This window comes from Chinchilla lanigera, unplaced genomic scaffold (assembly GCF_000276665.1).
Source record: "Chinchilla lanigera isolate Chin_1 unplaced genomic scaffold, ChiLan1.0 scaffold00033, whole genome shotgun sequence".
NCBI classification, from domain to species: Eukaryota; Metazoa; Chordata; class Mammalia; order Rodentia; family Chinchillidae; genus Chinchilla; species Chinchilla lanigera.
Genome location: NW_004955434.1, coordinates 6,010,452 through 6,024,543, shown reverse-complemented (window position 1 = coordinate 6,024,543; position 14,092 = coordinate 6,010,452). Strand labels below are relative to the sequence as shown.

Sequence of the window (14,092 nt, the reverse complement as noted above, 5' to 3'; positions counted from 1 at the left end):
CATAATAGCGCACTCTGCTCTAACCAATAACAGATTAATCTACTGATGAACCCAGGACCCCCATGATCCAATCACCTGTCTACATACCTCACCATCTAGTCAAGCGACAATTAAGCTTAGCAGGTATAGCTGGATAATTTAAGTCGGAATTCTACTGATTATGATATGATTAGCATCCTTTGTCCTGCTCAGTGTAGCAGCTGGCCCTAGAACACAGGGCTCCAGAGACCTTACCAGAGCCCATGTGGAGAAAACTCTGTGGCAGCCCAGCACCAGATTCCTGAGTCTCAGTTACACAATCTTGTTTTCAGAGAGTTCCACTCCCACTCAGAAACAAACAAGGCAATATTGTTGGAGGGTCATGTCCCAAGACCCACAACGTGAATACATGGGAGGTAAAATGGTATCAACTCCTGTTTCCTTCAAGAATTTGTATATTTGGGCCAAAAGCATCAGCAATTCCTTTATGAGATGGCATATTCACTTCCGTAGATCCATACCTTGCCTTGTCTTGAGTTGCAGAAGCTGGATCTCAGGGTGAAGGCAGACGAGAAGCATGACTAGAAGCATTGTTCCTCATGAAAGAAACCTTAAAACAGATATAGGAACCATAAACACTTAAGTTTACCAAAGGGCTTCCTTTATTTCCCAGAGTCCAGAGATCTAAGAGGCTATTGGTCACAAAGGTCCTACTAAATAAATCTTCTACATTTATGGCTCTTCTGTTTCAGAAGTCTTGGGTGTTTCAAAAGAAAAGAGAAGGGAGAAAGGAAACGACACAAAAAGCCCATCCCATGTTGCTCACACACATTTGAATCTACTTGCCTGCTAACTTCAAAGGTAGCCTTTGTTTATAGATTAGTCCTCAGTATTTTTTCACTTGGCCCATAAAGTCACTCTGGCTGTCAGGACACTGACGAAGGTGGTGTGAGGGCATCACACAACTTTCATCTCGGTAACTAGTGGGACGCTGCCACTATGCATTTTCCCAGCCTTGGAGACGCAACCACTGGGGGAAATGACTGATGGATTCCACGCTGGCTCCAAAGAACCCATGTATGCTTCAATGTCTCACGAAGTTTTGGGGTTTTGTCTTTATGAAAAGATAAAAACTACCAGAAAGAAAAGCTGTATGTTTTATTTTTAAAATGTACCTTAGGTGAAATTAAAAGGCCTTTAAAAAGATTTTTGGCCATTTTTAAATTGGCTCTGACTAAAAATTTGAAGCACCACAAACCTGCTTCCCTACCACTTGCATTTGTGTGTGTGTGTGTGTGTGTGTGTGTGTGTGTGTGTGTTAAGTAACATTCTTTTGAGATTTCTGTCCAATCATTTTTGTGAACTGTCCAATCCTTGTATGAGCACTCTGGTTTTCAACTTATAGAAGGGTCATCTGCAAAGGTCTATTTACTTGTGCAAATTGATTCTTACTTGGAAATCAAAATCCATTTTTCAGAAAAATACGACTAGAAATTATATCTATAGGTCCTCCAAATCTCCTTAGCCAATAATGTATATATAACATTCTATGCTTTCAAAAAATATAGTTAAAAACAAAAATAACTTTTTCCATTTTGCATATTTTTTATCTAAACATATTTTAATTAAAGGAAAACTTGGAAGAAAATTGGAACATCAGTGACAATATAAATAATTGGACATTTTCTAAGGCTTTAAGATATAACGGTAATTAGCAAATTTCAAAACTTGTGGTGTTATTTACTTAATCAGATGTGTTAAGTACTCATGTTTATCAAATTCTGTCAGCTTTTTCCTTTTTAAATATTAACTACAAACCCAAAGAAAGAAAGAAATTAAAGGAAAAAAAGAAAAATATTTTTTGTGATGTCCTAGGAAAATAACGGTACAAAAATGCAGATACAAAAACTGCACACCCATATGAAAAAATTGATCTAATGTGTGAAATGAACTGACCTGCAGCCAGTGGAGTTGCTGAAGTCATATAATACAACCTGCGCACAACCTCCTTAGAAGGAAGATTACTGTAAAGCAAGGGTAATCAAAGTGTGGTTCGCTAAAGAGCAGTCCTTCTCTACTCCATCACCTGAGAACTCTTTAGAAATCCACATTATTTGGCCTCACCTCAGTGTTGCTAATTCGTAAGCGCCTGACCTGAGGCCCAGCTGTTTCATGTTTAGCGTGCTTCCTGAAGATCCACAAGGCTACGGAATGTGTTCCGGGTTAGATCATTTCCTACTACGACCACGAGGTGGCTCTGTTTGCCAGGCCAGGTTGTTCAATGAAGGAATTCTGGGCACTAGGGCACAGAATGGAGGCCATTCTGGTTACGTGGGTGAGAATGAGTTATCTGTTGCCTGCATTTCTAAATAATCAGGAACGTATAAATATCCATTATTCTAACTGGTCCAAACTAAGTTTATAGGACATTTCTAAGTTTGTTTTTCACGAATATGGCTTATTTGCAAAAATGGAAATTTTTATTAATATGTAGAAAACATACCTATTCTCTATACTGCACTGCCAAATACTATTACTACTACCTAAAAAATATGTATAATTCTCCCTTGACTGAGACATTTTGAATTGTTTTAGAGCTATGCCAGCAGATAGCCAGCAAAATCAGAAATGAGCCCTTAACTCAATCTTGTATACACCACCCTTTTCACCAACCCTTTCTAGAGCCACACATCATTCCTTGGGGAAACTTTTGACTGTCCTTTGGCATCCATCCCTTTATCCTTCCTAGGTTGGACTGAGTTTTATACTTAAACCCTCACTTTCTCATCCCCTGCTCTGTGCTCTGTGTACCACTCTGCCTTAAGCCTTCCAGCCCTACGCGGTGGTCAGATAGTGGAGAATTGGGACACCCATAGCCCACTCCATGGGAAATGCTAGCAAAAAGAGGGAAAACTATTGAGGCCTCTACTGCAGCAATCCTTGGATTGGGAAGATCTCTGTGTCTATACAGAGGATCTATTATCACAGTTCAAATGTTACTAAAACTCTATAAACTCTTTACAAGAAAAATGCTATAAAGATCCATCTAAATATTTTAAATCTCTTCTTTTGTTTACCAATATTCTTTATAGATAAAGAAAGATTCTTCATCCGTAAGGGTTTTTAAACAAGATTCTTCCAACATAAAAGCTTATTTCAGTATAATTGTTTTCCTTTGTAACTCTATGCCTCTTATGCATATAAAATACTAAGAAGGGCACTTTGGCTTCATCAGACCACTACAGGAGTCTGTGTATTAAAAAGATGGGGAATCCCTGGCCTATCCTGAGGGACATGACCTAAACCTCAGAGGAAATAATGAATGCTCCTCTCTGTGGGCCCCACAAAGGCATAAAGAGACAATTACCCAGTGACAAAAAGTAAACTGAGCCCTGGGCTAAGCTGAACAAGGGTAGTCATGCTCCTAAATTCAGCCAAGATCTCAGACCTCTTGGGGATAACTACTCTTGTTTCTTCCTTAGGAACACATCTCACAATAGGCCACCTTAGGCTTAGCATCATAAAGAGTGCAAAGCACGAGGCAGGAACTTAGCCCATTGGTACATATTTTTTGACTGAAATATAGCAAGCAGACTTAATTATGACCCAAATTGTGTGCCAGTATATGAGTCCAAAACTTGTGTTTTTCTCTTTTGTAAATAAACAAAATGTACTTCCAGTTTCATGAGGGCCAAATAAGAAATGTATAAGATACAAATTTTGATGGGAGAAAAGTATGTCCTATTTCAGGATAGGCTAGATACCAGGGTGTATTTCATAGATATGAAAGAGTCTTTAAGTATTTGATTGCCAAGGACCAAGGTGGATATAGCACTCTTGCCAAAGACAGGTCCTGACATTCTGATCACTTTGGCTGGGAATTCTATAGTAGGGATAGTACCTAAAAAGAATCAGACCCTTCATATGTACAGAAAATTAAAATACAATTATTTGACTGGATTCAGGAAGAATTTCACCTTCCACGGTGGAAATAAGCAATGAGGTTAAAATGTACATCCCCCCCTTAAGAATCAAACTGAATCATCACTCTGAGGGATTAAAAAATAGTTCTCCCCATTTTATGTAAAACTTTTATATTAACTGGAGCGGTATTTTCCCCCAATTCACAGTTGAAGAAACAGACAAAATCTTGTGAATGTTTCCTTGACTACGTAGGCACAGAGTGAGGAAGAATCTCTTCATGCACAATTTGTGGGTTTTTAAGCAGAGCTAAACACCTCCAAGGGCATCCTAAACAGTCCACTGGACTGTAGGACTCTCTCTCTCTTTATCATTCATTAATAAGGATAAATAATTACATGTGTTCTCACCTCTGGCAGGTGAACTGCTCTGCCTTTACTGAGGATGTCTATGTCTGTAGAGAATAAAATATCCCATCCCTAAAGCAATAAATTATTCCAAGTGCTATTTGCGTTTGGTGTCACTGATTTAGCCACCAACCATGTAGTTGGAGAAATATTTAAATTGTGTGTTAGGAATTACACCCTTCTATCTTAGCTTCCCACTTTTTGTCATAGATTGCAGACTGACTATAAAATAGTTATCATACTGGGAAAAATTATCTTAGGATACAAGTTTTAAATCAAAGGAAAAATTAGAGATACACGAGAATTATTATGTACTAGTCAGCTCTCCTGTTGCTGTGACAATGTACACAATACCCACAATTTAAGGAGTAGTGGTTTACATTTTGTTCACAGTTTCAGAGGTTTCAATCCATGGTCTACTGGCTGTGAGGCAGAAATGGAACGGTGGAATGGCCAAGAGGAAAAAGGATGCGCAACCGCGGTAGCCAGGAAGCAGACACAGAGAAGACATAAACTTCCCCTTTCAGGTCATATCCCTAGTGACCTAGCTCCAACCAGATCCCACATTGTAATAGCACCTTCAGCTATGACCTTATCAATGAATTAATTCATTGAAGGTGGGGTCAGGTTGGAAAAGGCAGATCACTGAAGTCATGCCCTGGAAGGATATAGTCACTATCCCCGACTCATCCCTTCCCTCTCTCTGTTTTATGCCTGCCACGGACTGCGCCGCTTTCCCCTGCCAGGCCCTCTGCCCTTCCGTTTGTGCTCTGGAGTCAATCAACCATACACTGAACCCTGTGAAACCATGAACCAATATAAATCTTGCCACTTTTATTTTTTTCAGTACTGAGGATTGAACTCAGAGCCCTCATACTGAGCTACATCCACAACCATTTTTACTCTTTGAGACGGGTTCTTGCTAAGTTGCTAAATTGCCCAAGCTAGGCTCAGACTTGTAGTTCTCCCTCAGTCTCATAAAATGCTGGAATTACAGGCATGTGCCACATAACTGTTAAACCTCACTTCCTTTGTAAGTGATGGTGTCGGGTACTTTGTCCCAGTGATGGGAAAGTGACCGAGGCACATTCCTTTTGTATGGTTTCCTAGATGAGGCAAAAATAACATTATTCCTCTTAGAAGGAACGACTCTCTTTCATTTGCTAGTACTTGAGGAAACAAGTATTCTCACAAGTACTGAATACACCCTTTAACTTTAAGCAGGTATCTTCGTTGGAGTCAGGAATCTGTTCTGGTATTAGGATGGACATTTTGGCAATGCTAGGTGGAGTTGGAGCTGGATATCAGTCACCATCAGGATCAAGGTAGAGCTGAATGTTTAACAACAGACAATGCTGAGGCAAGTTAAGATTTAGGTGGGAGAAAACATGCTTCAGTTAAACAGGAAGCAGAAGTGAAACGCAGCAGTGAAGAAAAGATTGGAAAACAAGACAGCTGCCTACTCAAGTTGGCAAAGACAGGCCACTTCTTTGAATCACAGTAGCCTAATTCATGGAATTAGGAGTTAGACAGTATTCTGGAAAACACTGGGAGGTGAAGGAGGGCTTGAGCCCCAAGATACACATTGCACTTAGAAGTCAAAAAGTTGGCACTGAGAAATAAGAGGTGAGACACAGGGGAAAAATTGGGTACTGTTGTAGTCGTGGCTTACAAGGGAATGTACTTAATACAGGACACATAATTTATAGAATGATTTTATAGTACTCACTCAAAAAGTCAAATGCAGAAGAGCGCCAGGGGTCTGTCCATGCACTAGAGACCCAAAGAATCCAGCTGAAGGCCTGGATCCCATGGCAGTGTCCTACATGAGGCCAGCTGAAGACCTAGCACCATGACAATGTCCTCTGTGAGGCCAGCTGGAGACCTAGAGCACACCACAACATCTCATGCAAGTCTCTATCAAGGATCTGCAATGGAAAGGTCCAAAGGTCAGTGGTGGAAACTAGAACGTCTGTGCCAGTGGGATGAAGGATCTGTGCCAGCAGGCTGAGGGATCTGCACTGGAGCCAGGAAGCAACGCTCAAGGTAAAGGCCAGAGCTACCCTGAAAAGAACCACAGCCATCCTTAGCAACCGTGAGGACCCAAGCGTCTCTGGTGATGGGAACAGCTGAGTTCATATCAGGAAAGCCAGCACAAGTTTCTCCAGGAGAACCAACAGCATGTCATCTCCCCCTCCAGTTCTCCTTTTGTGCTGCTGGCCTCAGGTGGGCCTTCCACGCCCAGAACCATCCTGATTCAGTTCAGCTGGGTGTTACAATTTGACCATTAGTTGATCCACCACATGCACTGAATTTTTGCAGGGCATTTTGGTATTTAAGGGATGGGAGAAAATAACAAAGCTGTAAGAGGATAAGAATATTCACAAAAAAATCCTTCTCATCTTAGCTCAATTTAAAAAATGATTTTTAACTCACTGAGCATTGAGTCCGTGCAACTAAAACTGAACAGGAGAGAAATCCTGTCTGTCCTGTTGGAGCATGTACTGGTATTCAGCTAGCTGCTCCTCAGCGCTCACAGCTAGCTACTCCCCATTCCCATTCCAACTTCCTTTTCCCGATCTCCAGATGCCGTACTAGCAGCTATTATCATTATGCAGCTGTGACCACGTGGAATTCACTATTCCAGAACAGAAAATGGTGTCCTATTGTAGGGTATGTAACTGCCTGCAGAAAAAATACACTGGGTAGACACAGTGGAGGATGGAAATGGCAAGGGGATTAATGGCCAGCCCTGGAAGAAAGATACTCAACCAGTGACAGAGGAGAGTTGGTGAATAAAGGCCCTGCTTTCTCCACTCCTCTAGTGAAACTATGAAATCTGTTCAGGCAGTGCTGGGCTTCAGTTTTCCCACCACCTGCTCATTAACACACTCTGGACCAACTTCAACCAGTGCCTCCTGTGACAGAAACATAAATAAAATATTCTACCTGCATTGATTTCTCAGGGGAAACTGCCATGGAAACTTAACCCAAAAAGTGTGCATATATACTTGTGCATATGTATTTAAACTTAAAATGATTCACTAAGAGTTTATATTTATTGACCAAAAAAATCTAATTTTCCTTTTCTTTTTTTTCATGAGTACATGTTTGCAGTACACAATATTCACATTGTTTGTGTGGAGTTGGGACATGTACATAACACATCTTAATTTCTTTTTCATCCTCTTTCCTTCTCCTTCCTTTTTCCTCTGTCTCTTGCATCCTTTTCCCCTAGAGAAAGATCTCCCTCCTTCCTATTATTCATGTTTTATTTTGTGCTTTATATATACTTTGGGTTTCTCATATAGGAGAAACCATGTGATGTTTCAACTCCATTTTCCTACAAATGATTCAACTTTTATCTTTCTTTATGGCAGAGTAGTACTCCACTGTATATAAATACATTTTCTTTATTCATCTATTATCTATTCACGTGTTGCACATTCATTTACACTGAGTCTTAATGTTGTTCAGCATTCCTAAATTGACAAGCCATGTTGTCTTGAGCAAAGGAAGGTGAGCATGAATTGCCGGTTCCGAGCAGAGACAGCTGCAAGGGGGCGGGGTTTGCCACCTTCTTGGTATCAGGTTCTGCCTTGGAAACGATGGTCTGACACCTTCTCACCAAAGGAGAAAACTGGATTTCAGTAAACTCTGCTTATTATTAGTGTTATTTGACTCACTGTCTAATGGCTCAAATATCACTATATTAATTGCTATGCATAGTACTTAATAAAGACAAACAATACTTTAAATATATTAATAAAAATGTTTACAAAGACTTTGTGGTCATAATTTTTAAAAAGCCAATAATTTAACATCTGGAAGGATTGAAATCTGTGCTATTTACGTTCAAATGTGAAGAAACAGAAAAAATACTAGCATATAATAAAATCTCTCACAGAAATCTATAGGAATGAGTAGGTGAGGGAAGAAAGTGAAGAAAGAGTAGCTTTACACTCATTTGGAGTTCTAAACATTTTTCCCAGAAAATGTTTTGGCAAGGAACACACATTTTCCAGCTGCTTTTGAATGAAGGAGTTCCAATATATTTTATAATATTCTTCTGTCCAATACTCACTTGGTGTAGCAACACAATTCAGCATAGCTAATTTATGAAAATAGCCTATACGCTCATCAGTAAGTGAATAAATAAACAAAATGTGGTGTACATGTATACAATGAGGTACTACTGTGCCATAAAGAAAGATAAATTTAGCTGGGCATGTTGGCATATCCCTGTAATCACAGCACTCTGCAGACTGAGGCAGGAAGATCACTATGAGTTTGAGGCCAGCCTGTACCATATAAGCGAGTTCAAGACCAGCCTAAACTACAGCGTGAGAACTTGTCTTAAAAAAAAAAAAGGAAAATAAACTGGAGCCATTTGTAGGAAAACGGATGCACCTTGAGATCATAATGCTAAGTGAAATAAATCAGACATGGAAAATTAAATGTTACATGATTTCTCTTATATGAGACACCCAACATAAAAATAAGGAGCACCATAAAGGAAAGATGGTAGGAACAGGGAGGTGGACTTTGTGGAGATTGGAACGGGATCTGAGAAAGGTGTCAGAGGGGAGGCAGAAGGAAGGGGAGGAAAAGATATCAAGGTATAATATGTGTATGTACCAATCCCTACAATGAATGTAATTATTGTGTATTGCAAACATAAAAATAAAATAAATGTTTCCTTGGGAAACTTCCTGGAAAGCTTATTCAAAGCAAGGATAAAATAACACTTTGATGAAACAGCTACAACCATAATCTTGGGCAGAACAGTGTAAGAAACAAAATAAAACTCCCAGCTACCAATACAGAACTGATACCCTTGAATTTGTCAGGTGAATGGACAGTTTGTATAATAGATTATTCTCCATTGCAGAAGTATTTGCATGAGCCTCCGGATATTTGGATTTAAAGCAAGGTAATGGAAGAAGTCCTACATTAGCAAGAGTCTAAGGAATCTTAATAGGAGCAAAAAAAATGCATTGTATTTGATCAGAGTAATAACTGCTTCCAAAAGGAGAAAAGGCTTCTCGGAAGTGGAATTTCAGAACATTATTGGGCAGGATAGAGAGTATATCAGAAATTTGGAAACAAAAAGAGCATAGAGCAAAAGATCCAACTCTCACTTGAATGCTCCTTTACTGCTATAGTAAGAAAGGCTCTCAGAAACACTTGCAAGCTGCTTGTTTCTTCCCGGTACCCACATTTTGGGAAGTAAAAGCTCTAAATTGATCTGGCATCTCTAGAAAATCTCTTATTAGGGAAATGTCATGTTCCAAGCACCATTGCCCCATTTTGTAATATCCAGCTGGAAATGATCACTGGAAATGGCAGGAGTGATCTCCTGATTATATAACACAGGATTTTCAGAGAAACTGACTGACTCTAAGTTCAGGTCAGTTCTGTCCAAGTAAAAGAGACTTATCTGAAGGAACTGACCATCGTGGAGCTCAGGACAAAAGCACTGGAAGCTCCGGATCCTCCCAAGAGAAGTGTAGACAGGCATCTGCCACCCATTCACTTGGAATCCTTAGTGAGGAGCAAAAATAGCAGAAGCATTTATGCTTGTATAACTAAAGGTGTTTTGCTAAATTTACGCGTACATAGATCCTTACATGTGATTTTCCAAAGAATGTTGCACTCTGCATATGTGATACAGTTTCGTTAGGGATAGTACAACTCAAAAATAAGTTTTTCTACTTATCTCCTCTAGCAAATATGGTTTAAAAGCTCAAAAAAATTACTATGACCCCGATTCATGTACCTGCTGATGATATATTTTTTCATGTGTTGGTAATAACAGCCCAATCTAGTGCTGTTTACATCCTAAAAAATCTAGACTTATAATGATTAAAACAGTTGAGGTACAGTTGTAGCTCATCACAGTGCTACTTTGGGAAATTCTTTGACTAACTTGTATTTGATGTGGAAATTGTACCATTTCACTGATCTGATTCTGCTTCAAGTAAGGAATGGAAGTGGTCCACAAGAAAACCTGTTTTTCTTTTGCTTGCTTGCTTGATTTGTTTTTGTTGCTGTTGTTGTTGCTGTTGCTGTTGTTTTTGACTCCCATAATAGAGTGCTATGAGTAACACGCAGGAAATAAAATATTATACACCAAGGAAAGGAGAAAAACAGCAGGAGCAGAGGAATGGGTAGTCAGTGCCTAACAAGCTCTGTTATATGCCAGGCACTGTGTTACCTGCATTATATGGATTTAATATATAACTTCAATTCAATAAATATAATTCACTATGCTAAGTACTTTACATATTTACTATAATGAAGCTAGAGACACATAGAATGTTACTGGCAAAGTTAAGATTTGAATGTCCATCTCCTTTCTTCTACTCTCTTGTTCACAGAACAGATGCTGATCTTATTTTTTCCCTCTTCCTTCTGTATCAGACAGGTGGAAATGGCACCAATGCAAGCAATAGGAATATATGAGTATCACAAAGGTCGGGCAGACACTTTCTGAGGACTTTTATAAATGCATGATGGGGTAGACTGACACATAAAATGTTACCACTGAAGAGGGTCTTAGAAACCAGAAACCTCTATTACTCAGATGAGGAAACTGATGATCAGAAAGGTTAAACAATTTTCCTGAGCCCACACAGCATGTTAGAGAATGGGAACCAGGATGCTTTGTACTACAGGAGCCTCCCAGGCAATGTGTCAGAACTGTCCATTGAATATTAAATAATGCAACAACAAAATGCCCCCTGGTGAAAAAGACAAGAGAGCTTAAAATAGAAAGGATATTAGATATTCCTAAAGCTCTCCTGATTCTTATTCTGGGTCATGAAGTTTGTCTGTCTGAGATTCTTAGGAGTTGGGCAAAATTGTAGGGTCTCAGAACATGTGTGTGAAATGCGTATGTTCATGTTCACTTGGTGATAACTCAGTTGAGTGACTGTCAGAGACACAAAACCACACATCAGTCCAGTCTGATACACCCTCCGCAGCGATTTATGGGCCACAGAGCGAGGCCTTCTGGGATGAGTTGGCTCCTGGCAGTGCATTCCTCATGGTTCCAAGCAGCTTCCCTGCAGTAGCATCCTACAGAAATCCTACATCACCCAGTTTAGCACATCTGCATTCACTCAAAGAAAAGGCAATCCATTCTTGCCTTCATTTACTTAGGCCAACAAGTTTAACACAATTTTGCTCAAGTACAGAAAAGTAAGTTTCTGAGTTTGTGAGCCCACAAGTCATCCTGAGAAAAAGCAGAGAGCAAATATCTGCTGCCAGAGCCCTGGCTATACCATCAGTTAGCTGTGGGTCCTCAGACAAGTTCCTTCTCTCCAGACCTCTGTAAATTCATCTGTGAAGCAAATGAGTTGGGAAATGATCTGGAAGTATCATTCCAGGTCTGATGACAAAGTTAAATACTCTGCAACTGATTGCTTTGTCCCAAGCATTAAAAAAGCCAGGGAGCCCCATTGCCTCATAGGAGCTATGGCAAAGAAGAACATTAATTAATAGCACCTTTCTCTATGTCCATCATGATTTCATGTTTCACCTTGCTTGATCCTCACAACCTGAGAGATAATATTACATTGTTATTTTTATTACACTTAGAGATGACACTGTAGCTCCTGTGGAGTAACTTGCTCTTATCATATATTTGCTAAGTACCTTGGGGACAGAGAAGGTGATACAATAGACTGAATGTTTGTGCTCCCCCAAATTTATGTGTAATTCCTGGTCTTCACTGTGACAGTATTAGGAGATGACCCTTTTTGGTGGGGACTAGATCATAAAAGTGGAGTCTTCATGAATTTTCTGTCTCTATGTATCTATCTATCTATCTATCTATCTATCTATCTATCTATCTATCATCTCTCACCCTTCTTAGGATATATCAAGAAGATAGAAGTTTGTATCCTAGAAGAGTGCCCTCACTAGAATCCTGCCCTAGCGGGCCTCTGGTCCTGGACTTTCAGCATCTAAAATTGTGAGAAAAGAGGTTTCTGATGTTGAAGTCAGTCTGTGGTACTTCCATGGAAGTCCCATCCAGCCTTTTTATCTCCTAAGCATTTTTCTATGTTCTTTGGTCAGTAAAAATACAGAGGTGTATGTAAATCAAGCAAAGTGATGCTCAGTTCCTGGCAGTTATGTGCAGAAATGTTAGGAAGTGAGACTACAGACTAAAGGACCTCCTAGGAAGCAGCTCAAGTCCAACAGCTAAGTGATAGAGATCTCACCCAGACAGAGCTCTCAACTTCCATTCAAGATAGTCTGAAACTCAGCTCCCCTAGAGTTTGTTTCCATGCTCTTCAGATATTTCTAAGTCCTTCGTACCCAGTCCTATGGGATATGTGTGACCTTGGGCAAGTTACCCAATATAATCAATTAATTAAATCCTCCAGGTGATTATATACCAAGACTTAGCCCACTGCTTATCAAAGTAGCTCCTTGAAAATGCCCGGGAAGAAAGGGGATGACTAAGTAGGAGCACCACACTGAGTTCCTTCAAGACTCTGTGGACCAAAAGGGGAAAAATCAGGGCAAGGACAAACAGGACTGGACTTGCTAAGTCACTGTATAACCCAACTGTTTTTACTCTAGTTAGGATTTTTCTTAGCCTCTCCTCTCATCCTTCACACCCATAAAAATGTAAATGGAGAAAAATCCAACATTTGGGTCACATTATCACCAAATTATTTTGCTGCCAGTTGAAGAAAAAGAAAATTCTTTGAAAAGAAGGATAAACTGCATTATATGATATACATAAATTAAATATATTCATTGAGATAGAATTTCCATGATATAGAAATATATCAATTACATGTGTATAATTCAGTATTTTAGTATACGGAGCCACCAAAATGTTAAGTTTACAGTGCCTTAATTATCCCCAAAAAGAACTCCTGCCTATTAGCAATCATTTTCCTACAGCCATAGGCAACCACTAATGTATGCTATTGCTAGGTTTTCCTATCACAGACATTCATAGAAATGTTATCTGTTGTAACTGACTTTTTTCACTAAGCATATTTTCAAGGTTCATCCATTAGGTAATATGAATCAGAAGTCCAGTCCTTTCTATATCTGAATAACAGTCCCCTTATGGACATACTAAACTTGATTTACCCATACACAAGTTAATAGATACCTGGACTGATTCCACTTTTTGGTCATTATGAATAATGAATATTAGCATTCATTAATATGAATACTCTTAATATTGTTATTTCCTGGTTGGATTTTTGGTAAGGATTGCCCTGAATATATGCACCAATTTGAAGAATAATGTCATGTTAACAGTATTAAGTCTCCTGAGTCATGAATATAGAATGTATGTCTTACTATGCATATCCTCATTAATTTCTTTGATCAACAGTTTGTAATGTATAGTGTAGAAGTATTACACTCATTTAGCTAAATTTGACCATATTTTATTTTTGTTGATATTATAGTTTTCTTAATTTCATTTTCAAATTGTTCATTATTACATGTATAGAAATATTATGCATCCTTGTATATTGATTTTATATCCAAATATTAAGTTTCTTAATATTAGTATTCATGTTTTTGTTTAGATGTTTTTATTTCTCTTTACTATATACCTAGGACTGAAATACTGGATAACACAAAAACTCCATGTTTAACAAACTGAGATTCTACCAAGCTATTTTTCAAAGTGGCTCAGTTCATCAACACATATTAATTATAGTCACCAGATCATAGTCACCAAGTCCAAATCCTAACATATATAAAGTGATAGCTCATTGTCATCTTGCTCTACAAGATCTTTTCAC

At 38.9% G+C, this 14,092-nt stretch overlaps 1 long non-coding RNA gene across 1 annotated transcript in view; it reads right to left on the bottom strand.

Moving 5' to 3' along the window:
- Positions 1 to 510: 510 nt before the first annotated feature.
- Positions 511 to 14,092, bottom strand: part of LOC106148966 — a 36,154-nt gene continuing 22,572 nt past the window's right edge. Inside the window, exon 3 of the long non-coding RNA XR_001234780.1 lies at positions 511 to 589. This is a non-coding gene — a long non-coding RNA (uncharacterized LOC106148966). The remainder of the gene's footprint in view (positions 590 to 14,092) is intronic.